General features: G+C 39.1%; 1 long non-coding RNA gene across 1 annotated transcript in view; it reads left to right on the forward strand.

The window, feature by feature from the left end:
- Positions 1 to 857: 857 nt before the first annotated feature.
- LOC309649196 overlaps positions 858 to 19,607 on the forward strand; it is a 98,761-nt gene continuing 80,011 nt past the window's right edge. Inside the window, exon 1 of the long non-coding RNA XR_014256982.1 lies at positions 858 to 868. This is a non-coding gene — a long non-coding RNA (uncharacterized lncRNA). The remainder of the gene's footprint in view (positions 869 to 19,607) is intronic.

Here is a 19,607-nt window from a genome sequence, read left to right on the forward strand (position 1 = left end):
TGAAATTAAATGCTAATTGGTCCCAGAGCTGCAGACAATTCTGAGATACAAAACAGTGTGCATCGTGGGCATTCCTCCTCGGACTAGTGTGAAGTGTCCTCAGAAAGCACAGATGCTGGTCTACAGTAGGTATGCTCCTTGTTGAATTGTTGAAGGAAATAAATAAAAAATGAATGAATGAATGAATGAATGAACAAATAAAGAGAAAATCCCCCATTGGTTTCAAAACTAACTTCTGGCCTACCAGAAGCTGTTAGTGATCACAGTATTATTCACAACCAATAATATTAATATTATTTAACTCATATGTATAAATCTCACCCCGCCACTTAAAGGGTAACATCTCCACCATTGGCCTTTCCACACCTCAGAACTTTTACCTACACTATTTGACTAGCTCCTTTGAGGGTAGATATTTTTATTCTCATTTTTCAGGTAAATAAATAAGCTCACTTGATTGATTGGATTACTCATTATTATAAACTGAATATTTGTGTCCCCCAAAATTCATATTCTGAAACCCCAAGCTCCAATGGGATGGTATTAGCAGGTGGGGGCTTTAGGAGGTAGTTAGGTCATGAGGGTAGAGCCCACATAATGGGATTAGTGTCTGTTGGGAAAGGCAATCTCTTGCACGCAGTCTTTTGACCCCCACTTAGCCACAGAAGAATGGACCTTGGTCCTGTAACACTTCCTTACCACGAGATAAAGAGCCCTCACAGCCTGTGTTGGACTTGTCACCTTATGTGGGAATATCTTTCCCGGTTTCAGACTCAATGTGTACTCCTTTGTTCTGTTTAAGCATGTGTGTCATGCGGCACCTGACCAACCCCACTACCATATCTGTCCTCTTCAGGAAAGAAACAAGGTCTGTCTGCTACAGCACAAGAGGGGTGTGTGCAGACTGAATGCTGCTGAGAGGGACCTGCTGGCCACGGAAGACCGATGCCCACAACTGAAGCAGATCTTGCTCTGTCTCTTCCCTGTGTGAGTAAAGCATTGTTCTATCCAGTGCTTGCCTGGTTTGTCTTCTCCTTGGTGACTCCAGTACCAAGATGCAATGGGCAGAAGTCCTTGAACTTCTACCGCTGATAGTGGATAACAGATGCTAGACAGTATCCTCTGCCATGTGAGGATACAAGAAGAAGTGAGTGCTCTCCAGACACTGAATCTGCTGGCACCTTGATCTTGGACTTTCCAGCCTCCAGAACCATGAGAAATAAGTGTTTGTTGTTTAAGCCACCCAGTCTATGGTATTTTTGTTACAGCAGCTCAAACTGATTAAGACACCTGTATAAGTTTGAGAACAAGGAGAGCAAATAAGTTTTACTGAAAATGTCATCTACTATCCATTGGTAGTGGCTTCTTGGAGTGTGATGCTGAGAGGAGAAGCTACATCCAAGTTCAAAAGAAAGGAGAGGCCTGAGTGATTAGCAATGTCTGCCATGAACACTGAAGAGGGAAGTAGTAAGTAGGTGTGCCACATTTTGCTGATCTTAACTGAGAATTACACTTTACTCACTCTACGTGTCTAACGCTCTAGTTTTTTTATGGAAAAGAACCATCACTCTTCTTTAATCCTCCAGAACTGAACTTAAGCACACCTTAGGTGCTCAATGTGGATTCATTCATTAAATCAACTAAATTAAAATGGCCTTCCATCACACTAGATAGCAAAGATCATGATGCTATGATGGTAACAAGAACAACAATAACAGCAAAAACCACAAAATGTTTTGACTTTTACGAGCATGATTTGAATCTAAGACATGCAAATTCTCCATAATGTGCAACCTTATTTCCCCAATGAAACCACAGGAATTTAATAAAATAGCATTCTTTCCCATGGAATGATCTCTCTCCCCCATCCTCTCACTTTTAGTTGAAAATCAAATTTGAATGCTGTGTCTTCTCGTGCATCTTCAAGATTTATTCATGAGTCACAGCTGAATGCTGTACGTGTTGTATTTATGTGAACAAACACACATGAAAAAAAAAAAAGAATCAGTTCTATTATCTAGATAGATGTGTGTTTGTCAGCATCTGAGAGAATATCCATCCTGGATGGTATAAGTATTCAGCCACTCTTTTAAAAACATCAGTCTGGCATTGTAAGACATATAACTACAACATAAGCAATGACCTTTGTATGTGTCTTCCCTCCTATTATCTACACACTGTGAAATAGAAACAAGTTGATATTGGCAATCTCTGTAATATCAGTTTAGAAGTTATTTATTTCAAATGTATTCTGCTTGGCTCACCAACCATAATTTTATTAACAGTGGCAATATATCGAGACATTATTCAAGGGAATTCTATTCATTCACTCTACCCCACTACCCTCAACACACACACATATCCTTTTGAGAAGAATCAGAGGACTCTGTTTTTCTCTCTTCTAACAAAGGATCCTATGGGCACTTAAAATCTTTATAATATTTTTTCAATTAAATTTCTAAAACCTTATCAGGAGTATGGCATCTTCAAGGGACATAGCTTTCACAGGAACTATACTCTACAAGCTTTTTAATATTTCAAATGACTTAGCCACAGTGATTAATTTACCCTTCCATTCTCTGAAAGGTAAATGGCACTTAGAACAAACAAAAAAAAAAAGAGGTTTATTTTCGGCAGAAATTTTTCTAGGATTTTTCTTTAGATGTAGGTCATATTATATTGGGGCTCCAGCCAAACTAAATTCCTGCTACCACTCCTAGCAACACTGAATGACTCCCAACATTAGAAAAACTGGTGGCAGAAACATTGTTAATTACACTTCACAAAAAAGAAAATCATAAGATAATTTGGATACAAACTTCTGCAATTAATCAATTTTGTGCCAAATGGCCATTTCATATCATCCACCTTAAAAAAAATCCATTGACCATAAAAGTGCTCTGCCTTCTTCACAAGAGAGATCATGACACAATTTTCCCACTAACTACCTGAACACCTTACAATGCACGTGTGTGAGCTGCCATTGATCTTCCCCAGGCCGAAAACATAATAGAGTCAAAATGTGCAGTTTTCTAAACCAAGCATAAGCCTACAAAATGATCTCATTTCTTCAACACCTAGTTTCCTATTACCACTGTAACAAATTACTAGAAGCTTAGTGGTTTAAAAAACTCCAAATTTATTTTCTTGTAGTTATGGAGGTCAGAAGTCTGAAAAGAGTCTTACAGTGATAAAACCAAAGTGTTGACAGGATTGGTTCCTTCTGGAGACTCTGAGGGGAGAATCTGTTCCTTTGCCTTTTCAGATTCTAGTGGATACCTGGGTTCTTTGGTTTGTGGCCCCTTCCTCTTTCTTTAAAGCACCACTCTAATCTGTTTCTGTCATCACATCACCTTTTCCTCTTCTGAAGTCAAATCTCCCTCTACCTCTTTCTTATAAGGACACTTATAATTATATGTAGGGCCCACCCAAATAATCCAGGATAATCTCCCCATCTCAAGACCCTTAAATGAGTCACATATGCAAAGTCCTTTTTGCCATATAAATTAACATTCACAAGTTTCAGGGATTAAGACCTAAATATCTTAGAGCGTTATTATTACACCAACCACATCAACTAATTAAGTTCCTTGCCAAAATAAGAGGGAAATAAAATTGACTTCTCTTTTAAAATTAGGCACCACTCACAAAGAGAGTATACAGAATAGATGTAATAACTTGCATGTAACTTGCAGGTTAGAATGTAAATCTAACCTGTAGTATCAAGCTCAGTCTTTAATGTGGTATTTTAAGCAGTTTCTTGGAAGTGAATAAGGATCAGTGTTATACAATTAAGAACTTAGAAGGAGACCCTATGAACAAACAGGGTTTTTTTTTTTTTTTTTTTTTTAATTTACTTATTTATTTATTTATTTTTGGCTGTGTTGGGTTTTTGTTTCTGTGCGAGGGCTTTCTCTAGTTGTGGCAAGTGGGGGCCACTCTTCATCGCGGTGCGCGGGCCTCTCACTATCACGACCTCTCTTGTTGCGGAGCACAGGCTCCAGACGCGCAGGCTCAGTAGTTGTGGCTCACGGGCCTAGTTGCTCCGCGGCATGTGGGATCTTCCCAGACCAGGGCTCGAACCTGTGTCCCCTGCATTAGCAGGCAGATTCTCAACCACTGCGCCACCAGGGAAGCCCCAAACAGGGTTTTTAGTTCTAAGCAACTACATCTAACTTCAGCTAACTTAAGGAGAAAAATATTCATTAAAGGATCGATAAATCAATGGGAAGCTAGAGGGCTCAGCTCTGACTCTGAGGAAAAAACCAAGAGAGACTGGACATAAGGAAATACGACTTAGGTTACATAATAGGAACAGATTGATTCATATGATGTTTCTGGACTTTTGCTAAACATGCTTGGGTTTTTAAAGCTAAGATGCCTAGGGTTTCATCTAGAAACATGCCTTACTAGTAAACTGAGACAAGTTAATTAAAATCTCAGCCTCAGCCTCTTCATATGTAAAATGAATAACATAAGAGTACTCAATACATAAAGTTATCATGAGGATCAAATGAGATATTACATATAAATTACTTACAACGAACAATACCTGCCACATACTGTGGAAAATAAATTGGAAAAATCACTGACCCTTATTATTCTTGCAAACCCAACCATGATTGATTTCTCAACTGTCCCTGAGCCTTTGCCTCACTTTCCCAAGATTCAAACTCCTGAATGGGATCACTTGAATCCCCTAGCTCTTCAAGGACAGAAACAAGAAAAATCTTTCCCTTTATTTCCATACGAAAGCAAAGCCCTATCTCACCCTTTGAGCAGTATCCCTCTAAATAAGAAGACGATTTGGACCTTGAATTGAAGATAAAGGAAAAACAAATGGCACCATAGCAAAATCCAATTTAGAATAGGAGCAGCCAACTGGAAGTAACCCAGGGCCAGGAGCCACATCCAGCAGGACAACCCAACAGCCACTTGACCATTCCCCCACCTTTGCCAGTTACCTTGGTGGCCTTAGTTCATTATCTCAATCCTTATTTAGTTGGTTACCCCTTGATAGAATTTAATCCTAAATTTGATTTTTGATATACATTTAAAAAAATAAAATACAAAAAACTAATATAATGTATGAAACTCTTTATTGTACATGTCCATTAGATATTTTTAATTTGGATAAATATTGTTAAAATCAAGGCATTTCTTTCTTTTCTTTTAAATGGATGAATTTCAAATTTGGAGATGGAACACATGATAGGGAGCTGCAGAATAGACTTTCGGTAGTGATCAAAGGAAATTTTACATTCATCAGAAATGATTTTATTATTTTATTAAAAGTTTTAGGGCTTCCCTGGTGGCGCAGTAGTTAAGAATCTGCCTGCCAATGCAGGGGACACGGGTTCGAGCCCTGGTCTGGGAAGATCCCACATGCCGTGGAGCAACTAAGCCCGTGAGCCACAACTACTGAGCTTGCGCGTCTGGAGCCTGTGCTCTGCAACAAGAGAGGCTGCAACAGTAATAGGCCTGCGCACCGCGATGAAGAGTGGCCCCCGCTCTCCGCAACTGGAGAAAGCCCTCACACAGAAACAAAGACCCAACACAGCCAAAAATAAATAAATAAATAAATTTATTTTTAAAAAAAAGTTTTAAATTCACAGAGGCCAGACAGTAGAAGCAAGAAGAACTACACCCTGCAGCCTGTGGAACAAAAACCACATTCACAGAAAGATAGACAAGATGAAAAGGCAGAGGGCTATGTACCAGATGAAAGAACAAGATAAAAACCCAGAAAAACAACTAAATGAAGTGGTGATAGGCAACGTTCCAGAAAAAGAATTCAGAATAATGATAGTGAAGATGATCCAGGACCTCGGAATAAGAATGGAGGCAAAGATTGAGAAGATGCAAGAAACGTTTAACAAAGACCTAGAAGAATTATAGAACAAACAAACAGAGATGAACAATACAATAACTGAAATGAAAAATACACTAGAAGGAATCAATAGCAGAATAACTGAGGCAGAAGAACGGATAAGTGACCTGGAAGACAAAATGGTGGAATTCACTGCTGCCAAACAGATTAAAGACAAAAGAATGAAAAGAAATGAAGACAGACTAAGAGACCTTTAGGACAACATTCAACGCAACAACATTTGTATTATAGGGGTCCCAAGAGGAGAAGAGACAGAGAAAGGACCCAAGAAAATATATGAAGAGATTATAGTCGAAAACTTCCCTAACATGGGAAAGGAAATAGCCACTCAAGTCCAGGAAGCACAGAGAGTCCCATACAGGATGAACCCAAGGAGAAACATGCCGAGACACATAGTAATCAAACTGGCAAAAATTAAAGACAAAGAAGAATCACTGAAAGCAGCAAGGGAAAAACAACAAATAACATACAAGGGAACTTCCATAAGGTTAACAGCTGATTTCTCAGCAGAAACTCTACAAGCCAGAAGGGAGTGCCATGACATATTTAAACTGATGAAAGGGAAGAACCTACAACCAAGCAAGGATCTCATTCAGACTCGATGGAGAAATCAAAACCTTTACAGACAAGCAAAAGCTAAGAGAATTCAGCACCACCAGACCAGCTCTACAACAAATGCTAAAGGAACTTCTCTAAGTGGGAAACACAAGAGAAGAAAACGACCTACAAAAACAAACCCAAAACAATTAAGAAAATGGTCATAGGAGCATACATATCGATAATTACCTTAAACGTGAATGGATTAAATGTTCCAACCAAAAGACACAGGCTCGCTGAATGGATACAAAACCAAGACCCATATATATGCTGTCTACGAGAGACACACTTCAGACCTAGGGACACATACAGACTGAAAGTGAGGGGATGGAAAAAGATATTCCATGCAAATGGATATCAAAAGAAAGCTGGAGTAGCAATACTCATATCAGCTAAAATTGACATTAAAATAAAGAATGTTACAAGAGACAAGGAAGGACACTACATAATGATCAAGGGATCAATCCAAGAAGAAGATATAACAATTATAAATATATATGCACCCAACATAGGAGCAGCTCAATATATAAGGCAACTGCTAACAGCTATAAAAGAGGAAATCGACAGTAACACAATAGTGGGGGACTTTAACACCTCACTTACATCAATGGACAGATCATCCAGGCAGAAAATTAATAAGGAAACACAAGCTTTAAATGACACAATAGACCAGATAGATTTAATTGATATTTATAGGACATTCCATCCAAAAACAGCAGATTACACTTTCTTCTCAAGTGCGCACGGAACATTCTCCAGGATAGATCACATCTTGGGTCACAAATCAAGCCTCAGTAAATTTAAGAAAATTGAAATCATAGCAAGCATCTTTTCTGACAACAACGTTATGAGATTAGAAATCAACTACAGGGGAAAAAATGTAAAAAACACAAACACATGGAGGCTGAAAAATACATTACTAAATAACCAAGAGGTCACTGAAGAAATCAAAGAGGAAATCAAAAAATACCTAGAGACAGATGACAATGAAAACACGACGATACAAAACCTATGGGATGCAGCAAAAGCAGTTCTAAGAGGGAAGTTTATAGCTATATAATCCTACGTCAAGAAACAACAAACACCTCAAATAAACAATCTAACCTTACACCTAAAGGAACTAGAGAAAGAGGAACAAACAAAACCCAAAGTTAGTAGAAGGAAAGAAATCATAAAGATCAGAGCAGAAATAAATGAAACAGAAACAAAGAAAACAATAGCAAAGATCAATAAAACTAAAAGCTGGTTCTTTGAGAAGATAAACAAAATTGATAAACCATTAGCCAGACTCATCAAGAAAAAAGAGGGAGAGGACTCAAATCAATAAAATCAGAAATGAAAAAGGAGAAGTTACAACAGACACCGCAGAAATACAAAGCATCCTAAGAGACTACTACAAGCAACTCTATGCCAATAAAATGGACAACCTGGAAGAAATGGACAAATTCTTAGAAAGGTATAACCTTCCAAGACTGAACCAGAAAGAAACAGAAAAAATGAACAGACCAATCACAAGTAATTGAAACGGTGATTAAAAATCTTCCAACAAACAAAAGTCCAGGACCAGATGGCTCCACAGGTGAATTCTATCAAACATTTAGAGAAGAGCTAACACCCATCCTTCTCAAACTCTTCCAAAGAATTGCAGAGGAAGGAACGCTCCCAAACTCATTCTATGAGGCCACCATCACCCTGGTACCAAAACCAGACAAAGACACTACAAAAAAAGAAAATTACAGATCAATATCACTGATGAATATAGATGCAAAAATCCTCAACAAAATACTAGCAAACAGAATCCAACAACACATTAAAAGGATCATACACCACGATCAAGTGGAATTTATCCCAGGGATGCAAGGATTCTTCAATATATGCAAATCAATCAATGTGATACACCATATTAACAAATTGAAGAATAAAAACCATATGATCATCTCAATAGATGCAGAAAAAGCTTTTGACAAAATTCAACACCCATTTATGATAAAAACTCTCCAGAAACTGGGCATAGAGGGAACCTACCTCAACATAATAAAGGCCATATATGACAAACCCACAGCAAACATCATTCTCAATGGTGAAAAACTGAAAGCATTTCCTCTAAGATCAGGAATGAGACAAGGATGTCCACTCTCACCACTATTATTCAACACAGTTCTGGAAGTCCTAGCCACGGCAATCAGAGAAGAAAAAGAAACAAAAGGAATACAAATTGGAAAAGAAGAAGTAAAACTGTCACTGTTTGCAGATGACATGATACTATACACAGAGAATCCTAAAACTGCCACCAGAAAACTGCTAGAGCTAATTAATGAATTTGGTAAAGTTGCAGGATACAAAATTAATGCACAGAAATCTCTTGCATTCCTATACACTAATGATGAAAAATCTGAAAGAAAAATTAAGGAAACACTCCCATTTACCACTGCAACAAAAAGAATAAAATACCTCGGAATAAACCTACCTAGGGAGACAAAAGACCTGTATGCAGAAAACTATAAGACACTGATGAAAGAAATTAAAGATGATACAAACAGATGGAGAGATATACCATGTTCTTGGATTGGAAGAATCAATATTGTGAAAATGACTATACCACCCAAAGCAATCTACAGATTCAGTGCAATCCCTATCAAATTACCAGTGGCATTTTTTACAGAACTAGAGCAAAAAATCTTAAAATTTGTATGGAGACACAAAAGACCCCGAGTAGCCAAAGTGGTCTTGAGGGGAAAAAACGGAGCTGGAGGAATCAGACTCCCTGACTTCAGACTATACTACAAAGCTACAGTAATCAAGACAATATGGTACTGGCACAAAAACAGAAATTTAGATCAATGGAACAAGACAGAACGCCCAGAGATAAACCCACGCACCTATGGTCAACTAATCTATGACAAAGGAGGAAAGGATATACAATGGAGAAAAGACAGTCTCTTCAATAAGTGGTGCTGGGAAAACTGGACAGCTACATGTAAAAGAATGAAATTAGAACACTCCCTAACACCATACACAAAAGTAAACTCCAAATGGATTAGAGACCTAAATGTAAGACCAGACATTATAAAACTCTTAGAGGAAAACATAAGAAGAACACTCTTTGACATAAATCACAGCAAGATCTTTTTTGATCCACCTCCTAGAATAATGGAAATAAAAACAAAAATAAACAAATGGGACCTAGTGAAACTTAAAAGCTTTTGCACAGCAAAGGAAACTACAAACAAGACAAAAAGACAACCCTCAGAATGGGAGAAAATATTTGCAAACGAATCAACGGACAAAGGATTAATCTCCAAAATATATAAACAGCTCATGCAGCTCAATATTAAAGAAACAAACAACCCAATCCAAAAATGGGAAGAAGACCTAAATAGACATTCTCCAAAGAAGACATACAGATGGCCAAGAAGCACATGAAAAGCTGCTCAACATCACTAATTATTAGAGAAATGCAAATCAAAACTACAGTGAGGTATCACCTCACACCAGTTAGAATGGCCATCATCAGCAAATGCTGGAGAGGGTGTGGGGAAAAGGGAACCCTCTTGCACTGTTGGTGGGAATGTAAATTGATACAGCCACTATGGACAACAGTATGGAGGTTCCTTAAAAAACTAAAAATAGAACTACCATATGACCCAGCAATCCCACTATGGGCATATACCCTGAGAAAACCATAATTCAAAAACAGTCATGTACCACATTGCTCATGGCAGCTCTATTTACAATAACCGGGACATGGAAGCAACCTAAGTGTCCACTGACAGATGAAAAGATAAAGATGATGTGGCACATATATACAATGGAATATTACTCAGCCATAAAAAGAAACGAAATTGGGTCATTTGTAGAGATGTGGATGGATCTAGAGACTGTCATACAGAGTGAAGTTACGTCAGAAAGAGAAAAACAAGTACCGTATATTAACGCATATGTGTGGAAAGTAGAAAAATTGTACAGATGAACCGGTTTGCAGGGCAGAAATTGAGACACAGGTGTAGAGAACAAAAGTATGGACACCAAGGGGGGAAAGTGGTGGGGGGGGGTGGTGGTGGTATGATGAATTGAGAGATTGGGACTGACACATATACACTAATATGTATAAAATGGATAATTAATAAGAACCTGCTGTATAAAAAAATAAATTTAAAAAAAAGAAAAAAAAAATTTTTAATTCAACCTGAAGCCAATATGGAAAAATTTTTATAGCAGTTAATTCTGGATGGCGAAAACACATGTCAATTACATTTTTCTACTTTCTCAACTTTTTAATTTCTCAAAAATATTCATACCAAGTTAAGGTATAATAAAACAGCAAATAGCCACAAAATGTGTTTTAAAAGCACAAGTATTTAGTAATATGTACAAACCCATAAAGTGGAGAGGAGATAGAATTCTTTCCAGTTGTACGAAATGGAATTTAATAAAGAGTTCATTAAATTCATCATATTTTGTCCAATGAAAACAGAAAAGTCATACGAATATGAAAAAGACCACACAGCATGGAAGAGGAAAAAGGTCTGAATACTAATCACCGTAGTTTGACATTGCAACAGCTCTTTGTTCTACTCTAACATAAAGGTCAAGGGCTCTAGGGAACAGTGGACTCTTCCTAATGTGATGAATTGGGAAAACTCCCCTCCACGAATGCAGTGTCAACCAACCCTGGTCAATGAAGGGCATTCTGACAAAAGCAGACCAGGAAGAAGAGTGAGGCGAGAAGGGCCATAATTTATTAAACGCTCTGCCACAAAGATCATCGACAGCTTAAAACTAGAAGATATCTTAGAGGCTAATCCTCTTTGCATACAGATGAGAAACCTGAGGCCCAAAGAGAGGTGACCAGTGTTACATAAGCAGCACCTGGCAGCACAGAATTGGACCCTGGCACTTCTGCCCCCCTCACCAATGAATGTTAGCTCCCTTAACACATCATACAAAGGGCTTTAGCACTTGGCCCCTGCCCACCTTCCAGTTCCAATCTCCTACCACGATCCCATGTTCTAATTTGGATCCCCTAGCAAGGCAACAATTCTCATTCCTCTCTTCCTCTGCACAGATGTTCCCTGTGCAAAGAAGGCTAATAGAGCTTTCCTCATCCTTCAAGACTGAGACCCTCCTTTCTTTTTTGAGGCCCTAACTCCCAGCTTGAGCTTCGTTCCCTCATCTGTACTCCCATAATATCCGTTACCTCTCCTTTTCATAGCTCTTCACATTTGCTGTGTTCCCTCTCCCACTACACCATGACCATTGGAGAGAAGAGAGAACAGATCTCTATGCCCCTTTTAAACGGAAGGATTTATTGTCAAGATCTTTTTGCACTGTGCGTCTAGGGACCCTCCTAGAAAGGGAGAGTGGAAAAGCCATCACCACAATGATGATTATGGAAGCTTACCAGCTCTGACATTCTGTCATTATGAATCCCATCCTCATTGCTAGCTTTGGTTGAGGTACCACGTCCATTTGAAAGCCTTTTTTTCCTCATTAGCTCAGTCTGCAGCACCTGATTGGATACTAAACATCCCAACAAATGACTGTCACTTCCTTTTCAGTCTGTCTCTTCAACTAGACTGTTAATTGCTTTAGGGCAGGAACTTACTCGTGCCTTTCAGGACTTTTATACAAAAGTATGTAATAAACACTTGTAGATTACTAGAATACTGCTATAGTGGCTCTGTTATTGTTAGTACCAGGTTAAAAGATGATAAGGAATAAAAAGTGTGTGTGTATGTAATCAAGCTTAGAAGTAAGTTGATCTAAGCGAGTCCCTGCTAGTAGCCTAATGTGGCACTATTTAGGATGGCACTGTTGATGGACCAAAAGAGGTACTGGGCAAGAAGCTGGATAGAGTAGAGGAAGGGAACAAAGCAAGGAAAGTTATTGCTTTTTCTAAATTGGTGTCTTATATGTGTGATAACTTCTCATGTACTACAAATTCGTTGCCTTTCCTGTTGTCTCTGGCTGGGTCATTATTGATAATAAATCATGTAGTTACATACCCACATTGCTTTGCCTCTTCAACTAGTAGCATGGGACATAGAAGAAGCCATGGGCTGGGAAATATTAGATTCTTGCTCTCCTAGTGCCCTGTGTCAGCTGTCTTGGCATCAGAGGCACCATGCTGCCTACTGCCTGTCTGTGTCAATGTTCAATAGTGTTGACCCTCCTATAGAGGGAGAGTGGAAAAGGCATTGCCATGAATGGCATAAAATTATTCTGTGATACGTAAATTAGGAAAAATCTGGGCCAGTTAAACAAGTTTCTTTACTGCAGGACTTCTCAGAGCCTTTAGTATCCAGATAATGCCTCCAAGAAGGGTCTATAAAAATTCATAGAGCTTCCCACACTATGATTTTCCATTTGGCAGGAGTAGTATTCTATGAAACATACTTAGAGGAATAATGTGCTAAATCAAATAAAAGGCAGGTTAAGGAAAATTAGCATGATATGGAGGGACAAGAGAAAGGCTCTCACCCACCATTAAAGTTTTTGTTTGTTTGTTTTTTTAACACATTTGTTTTACATGATCTACCAGCCGGAAAATAATGTTGTAGACAAGGAAAAGTTATCCCCTGTGGAATCATTTTACCTAACATCTCTGTTGACTTCTTGTTCCAATGTTTCCCCCTTTGGGAGGATCCACATGCTCTTGTCTAACTGAGAATTTGATTGCTAGCTAATTTAGGATTCTGGGTCTCTACTAGAGATGGCTCAGTTCTTGAAACAAACTAAGCCCTCATTGTGTGTCATTCTGAGTGACTAAATGGTTGGATAAATGGTGAAATAGCTTTCCATGTGTACATCCTGATCAGATTTTTTTTTTATTGATAACCCTGTTCATTTGGCCCATCAGGTCCTCCCTCCTCCCATTAAAAACAAAACAAAACAAAACACGTGTTTTCTTACACAGATAGTACATTAAGAAATTATATTAACAAGAAAACAGAAAGACTCAGGAAACTGAACTTTGATCATCAATTTTGTCCCTGAAAACTAAACTGCAATTGGTCAACTAAACTTAATGCTCAGATCTTCAGCCCAAGTCCTCCCAAGGTCAACAGCACCTTTGTGGGGCACCCAGAGCTGAAATGCTCTAATGTACTGCAGACAGAGGTGTTTTTATGCAACACCTGTGGTGGCAAGTGCTTACAAACCACACTGGTTCCCCCCAAAACCAATGATGTACAGTGGAAAGAAATAGTATGTTTTGAAATAAAATACAAAGTACAAGATATTCCTTATTATTAATATAACCTGAAAATGTAAATAGTACATAGTCTTTTAGCTTGGAATTTCATGTGAACCATGTACCATCCATTATCTGCCCATAGTTTGTATTTACCAAGGACAATAGTGTTCATACCTACTGAGGTTTAGTTCCTTACATAGAGTTACTTGAATTTTTTAAAACTATACTTACTATGGAAATTTCCAGATAAAGCTTAGAGTGATTTTCTTATCTGATTAAAGAATAATACACAAACCATACAGAGAGGTTGGCTGCAAATCTTGCATAATTGCAAAAACAAACACCATTCTGAAGAAACAGCGATAAAGAAAAAATGGAAAACAAACTTCAAAATATGTCACAGGGAATAAATTCCTACCAAGAAATATGCTCCCTTCTAAACTTCTTATTTATAACTTTGAAAACAAATTTTATTTCAAGCAGAGGTAATATAGCAAATGCATTTTACAAGGAAACATATAAACTTATACATACCAACTTTTAAACTTTATGAGAGCAGTTCTAGAAGCCTGGTATAAAGATGATATCTGGCAAAAATAAAGGCTTGGGGAGGTATTAATTGGCCCTAATGGGTCTTCCTTCTGGGGAAAAGAGAAACTGAAAACTAAGATGAGAGTCTTCCCAAGGCTCATTATATGATTTCTGACTCTGAGTTTTAGTGGCCAGTATCATTCTTCGTTTTTATAAAACGTTTAGTAATTCTTTCCCTATTATCAAGCAAGGGCACTGACGTCTGTCCACAAATATCTGCCTCAGTCTAGCATTCGGTATCACCACAACAAGCCAATGTCACACCCTTGTCATCCCCTCCTTCCAGAATCTCAAACCTCCCCTCCAAGGGGAGCTAGTGACTCATTATTTCCCATCATAGACCAGCATACTTCAATCAGCTCTCTCAGTTAATATGTTTCAGTATAAGGCACAGAAAGCACAATTCAAAGATGCATTTATTATATTATGTAATTTTGGAGTCGAAGTAGGCTTTAGCATGGTTTGATTCAGAGATCTCTTCCACTATTTTTCTCTGATTCCCTTGACCATGTCCTACTCTATGTTGGCATATTTCTAGAGATGGCTTCTCTCATACAGCAGTTCTGCGCCTTACATCTGCACACTGTACTGATCAGAGAAAGAGAGACTAATCACCGAGGCCTGGGGTTGAGGGGTTAGGGGGGATGGAATGATGATTGATATAGGTCATATGATCCGCTCCTAGAAGTAGGAGTGAAGTAAACTTCCCCAGAACCACGTGGGTCCGTAAACAAAAGTCAGGGGCTGCTAAGAAGATAGAAATGGAGATGAATGTTAAAACAGGCAATTACCAAGCACCTACCATAGCATACTTCCCCCTCCACTTTGTACTTTCCCTTCACTCCTCTTGTCAATCAAATTTCTTATCATCCATCCTTTGAGGCTCGACTCATATAAAACCTCCCCAGAAAATCTTCCCCAAGTCACTAGCTCTTTCTTCCAACCACCACTATAATACTTAACAGTCCATACTGTATTACTCAGAGTACTGGTTTACACACATACTTAACTGAATTTCCATTATTTATGGATAAAATATTTCGTTTCCTGAAGTTTTTTTTTTTTAATAGATCTTTATTGGAGTATAATTGCTTCACAATACCGTGTTAGTTGCTGTTGTACAACAAAGTGAATCAGCCATATGCACACACACGTCCCCATATCCCCTCCCTCTTGCGCCTCCCTCCCATCCTCCCTATCCCACCCCTCTAGGTCATAGCAAAGCACCGAGCTGATGTCCCTGTGCTATGCTGCTGCTTCCCACTAGCTAACTATTTTACATTCGGTAGTGTATATATGTCGATGCTACTCTCACTTTGCCCCAGCTTCCCCTTCCCACTCCATGTCCTCAAGTCCATTCTCTGTGTTTTTAAAGCACTTTGAATAATGAGTGGTGCCTTTTACTTCATATACCCCCCATAAATCCTAGTACAATACTGGAAACAGGGTAGACACACAAAAAGTATGAATTAACAAAAAAAAGCCTTCCAAAGAGATATGCCATTCATAAAGGTCACTTTGATCATATTGCTCCATTGCTCAAAACTCTATGGCTTCCCATCACCTATAGGGTGAACTCTAGGATTCACAGCGTAACAGATTTGGTAAGATGGTATTTTTCAAACTGTAACTCCATTTTTGTCCTACCAGTTTTTCACGTTTGGCCATCACCTAGCCCCATTCTCATTTAGTCAGCTAGGCCATTTCCATGTATATTGCCTCAGGAAAGGTGAAACCAGGAAGAAAACAGAGGCAGAAAACACAGAATTCCTTTTCTGTTTTCCAAAGGCATAACCCTTACATAATTTCTCCAACAACAAAAGAGTCCCCTGTGTTGAAGAGAGAGACAAAAGAGAAAGAGATGAGAGAAGAGAGATTAGTGGGGCTCCAAAGGAAGAGGGTTAGCACATCAGGGCCACAGAAATATAGATGGTTTCAGGGGAGGACCCACCAGGGACATTCACTGTGGGAGCTGAGTGGGTAGCCCATAAGGTTCCCAGTCTCATCCCAGTGAGTGCCCTCCAGAAGCACTGCTTCAGAGGCTCTGCCATCTTGCTTACCTCTAGCTTCTGGGAAGGACCTCCTTTGCCATAGCTGGTTAGCTCTGCCTGAGGACTGACTAGACCTGGGACCAGAGATTTTGTTCATTCTTCTTCCACATGTATACAACTCCATGTGGACAAGCCTCCTTGTAGGGTCAAGGGTAAAGAGGGTGAAGCATGGGCATCTCTGCGGTGATATTGGTAGTAAAAGTAAAGCCTCCCACCATAACCTTTACCCTGGGAAAGAATGGGATAAGTAAGGAGTGGGAACTGTTTCTCACCAGGACCATGGTTAAAATAAAACCTCCATCTCCCACCATCCCCTCCCCAGTGGCAAAGCTGAGTCAAAGAGCTGGAACATGGATGGGTCTTTTTTCTCCCAAGAACCTTTCCCTATTTAGCCAAACTTTTTCCTATGTTGAGGGTATGTAAAGGTGACCAAGAAAAAGATGGGCCACACTTTTGACTGCATCAGGGGCCATATTCATTCATTCAATTTTCATTCAACACAGTATTATGTTTGCCCCCCAACAAAATACTTGCCCATTATGCTAAGTGTCAAGAATAAAAAGATGAATGAGACCTGATATTTGTCATCAGAAAATCCACAGACAACACATACTGATAATTACAGATAAACAGATAATTACAGTGAAATGTCTTCAGTGGTGTTAAGGGATTATAATAGAGGAAGGAGATGGTCTTTGCTCCATGGTAAGAGGTATAAGAAATGCGTAGAGACGAGAGATACGGAATTTGCCAACCTAAAGAGTGAATCTTGTGGCACCTCATTGAGCCAGAGGCTTGGAAGAGACTGAGAGATCACTGACTTCAACCTTCCAGGGACCTGTAAGATCTAACCTTAGCATCTAGCCTGGGAAAGACTGAGAGCAACTGAACAGCCCAATCCCTTCTCAACATCCTGGAAAAACAAAAGAACTAGAGCAAATCCAACCCCCATGTACCTATGAAAATAAAACCATGAAAATTTGACTTCTTTATGGAGTCCTTCTGTAATACTTTTAAAAAAAGACAAGAAGTTAGCATTGATTCTAGAAACTTCGATCCTACCTCCCAATCTCCTCAGTAATGGCTGACAGCTTTACTTTTTAAATCCAAATTATATTGAATACAGGCTGAACTACTTGTAGAAGGGCCAGGTAGTTGTTCTGACACCAAAGGAAGTATCACATACACCATACATAGATTATCTACTTTCCATAATGTATATTTAAGATAAACCAAACCAAACACAATCTGGTCTTTCTCCCATGTTTCAAAAGATTCCCCAGGACATGTTCCCAGTTGAAGGTATTCCTAATTTCATGCAAAAGTTTCCCACTTTCCAGTAAATAAAATTCTGAAGGAAAAAATCATATTTTATCTTGTTTCAACAGCAAGATTTCTCTGTAATGATTAAAATAATAGTAACAACTGAGTGAAGAAGTAAAGCAAAGCTCTTCTTTGGAAGGTACTGTCTTCCTAGTGCTTACTTCCTAGTGCTTAACATGGGAAACGCTGGATAAGAAAAGAAAAAAAGATGAAGGGGAGGAGGGCCATGTGGAGATGGCCAGGGAAGTTACATGCACTGTTTCACTGCATCCAGGCCAGCTCTATGAAAGAAATTATTTGGAGACTAAGGCTTAGGCATGAAGTTGTTTATGCCAGAACACACAACCAGCAAGTGGAGGTGCTAAATCTAGAACCTCAGTTTCTGCCTCTCTTCCCTATAACAGCCTTCCTCTCCTTAACCTTGTACTACCTCTACTTAACTGGGCAGAAGCCACTCAGAAGTCTTATAAACAAAAGGCACTTTTTGGAGAAGAATAAAATGTCACAGTTGTGAGCTGCATTCTTGCGATTCCTTTTAACACCATTCTGTTTTTTGCATCCCTGTGTTTTGCCCTCGGGTAGGCTGGGGATTGATAGAGAGATCCTCGAGTGAAGATGGTGATTTGCAAACCATCCTACTGGGTGCCTAATAAAATGCAAATCGAAACATGGGGAGAAGAGAAGTTCTCTGTCCTTCTCTTTACAAATAAAGTGTTACATGCCACTTGCGGGGATCAGGAGCACCATGCTGGGGCTGCAGCTGCTCTTTCTGACAGCTCCCCAAAGAGCCCTGCTTCTTCTTTTTTGCAAGCCAGCAAGCTGTTCTTGGAGAGTACAAAAAGAAAACTGCTGCAGAAAAAACCAAAGTTTCTCTGAAAAGCGAGAAGAAATTCAAAATCACCTAAAAAAAAAAATCAAAAGCTAAAATCTATGATAGTTGTCGACTGAAGAAAAGCACATAACCTAAAAAGTTTCGAGTTAAGTTTTACTTGGGGACCTTACTGAGGACTATAGCCCTGGAGACAGCCTCTCGGATAACTCTGAGGAAATGCTGCGAAGAGCTATGGGAGGAACCAGGATATATAAGATATTTTTTTTTTTGCTGAAACAAAACATGTAGTCGAATATCAAAAGATTACTGCTAATCATAAAAAAAAACAGACGTCTCAAGTTAATGAGTTTAGTGGTTCTCTATGCATGGGGAGATGCAAGAGCCTGGGCTCACTGAAATTATTCCTTAGATACACATCTTAACTATCTAGAGCCAGTATCCAAAGCACAGAATTCTTCCTGTTTTTCTCCATCCTGAATTCCCCTTAGGGAGCCGGGGAGGCAGTCACAGTGGCTGATGACTTGATCCTTGTAGAAATGGAATGGATGGCAACATTCTTTGTTTACTGGAATAGCAGGCAATATTCCCTTTCCACATAGCAAAACCCAAGCTCATGTTCTCAATAAAGGAAGCCCTTTTCAGTTAGCAAGAGGAAAGTTTGCAAACTCATTGAGTACAGGGACCGAATGTGTGGATATGAGAGAAGTGACCAGGCTGGAGATGGTGGGGAACTGGAGAAAGCATGCTGTGTCACAAAAGCCATTGTTCAGCTCTAGCCAATGATGCCTTGAGGATGCACAGTCCCAGAGCTGGTGGAGAGTATAGTTTTTAAAGAGACACTAGAATTTGTAGATTTTTATGTGAAGTCTCCCAGTTTTCAAGTTTTCCAAATTATTATTATTATTTTGCCAGGCAAACTGAATAGGGTTCTTGGGAGTCAACGTTCCCCTTTCAATTTCCAGGATGGAGGAATGCTGGGACCACCTCAAATATCTGAGTGTGGTCTGCAAGGGGGGACGTCCTCAAGAAGAAAGAGAAAGCCCCAAGAATACGCAAGAAGACACCTAGTGCTGTGGAACTGTAGACCCCTGGGCTGTGAAATCCTTGAACATAGTGGGGAAATTATAG

This window comes from Balaenoptera physalus (assembly GCF_965194825.1).
Source record: "Balaenoptera physalus genome assembly, chromosome: 19".
Classification (NCBI taxonomy): domain Eukaryota; kingdom Metazoa; phylum Chordata; class Mammalia; order Artiodactyla; family Balaenopteridae; genus Balaenoptera; species Balaenoptera physalus.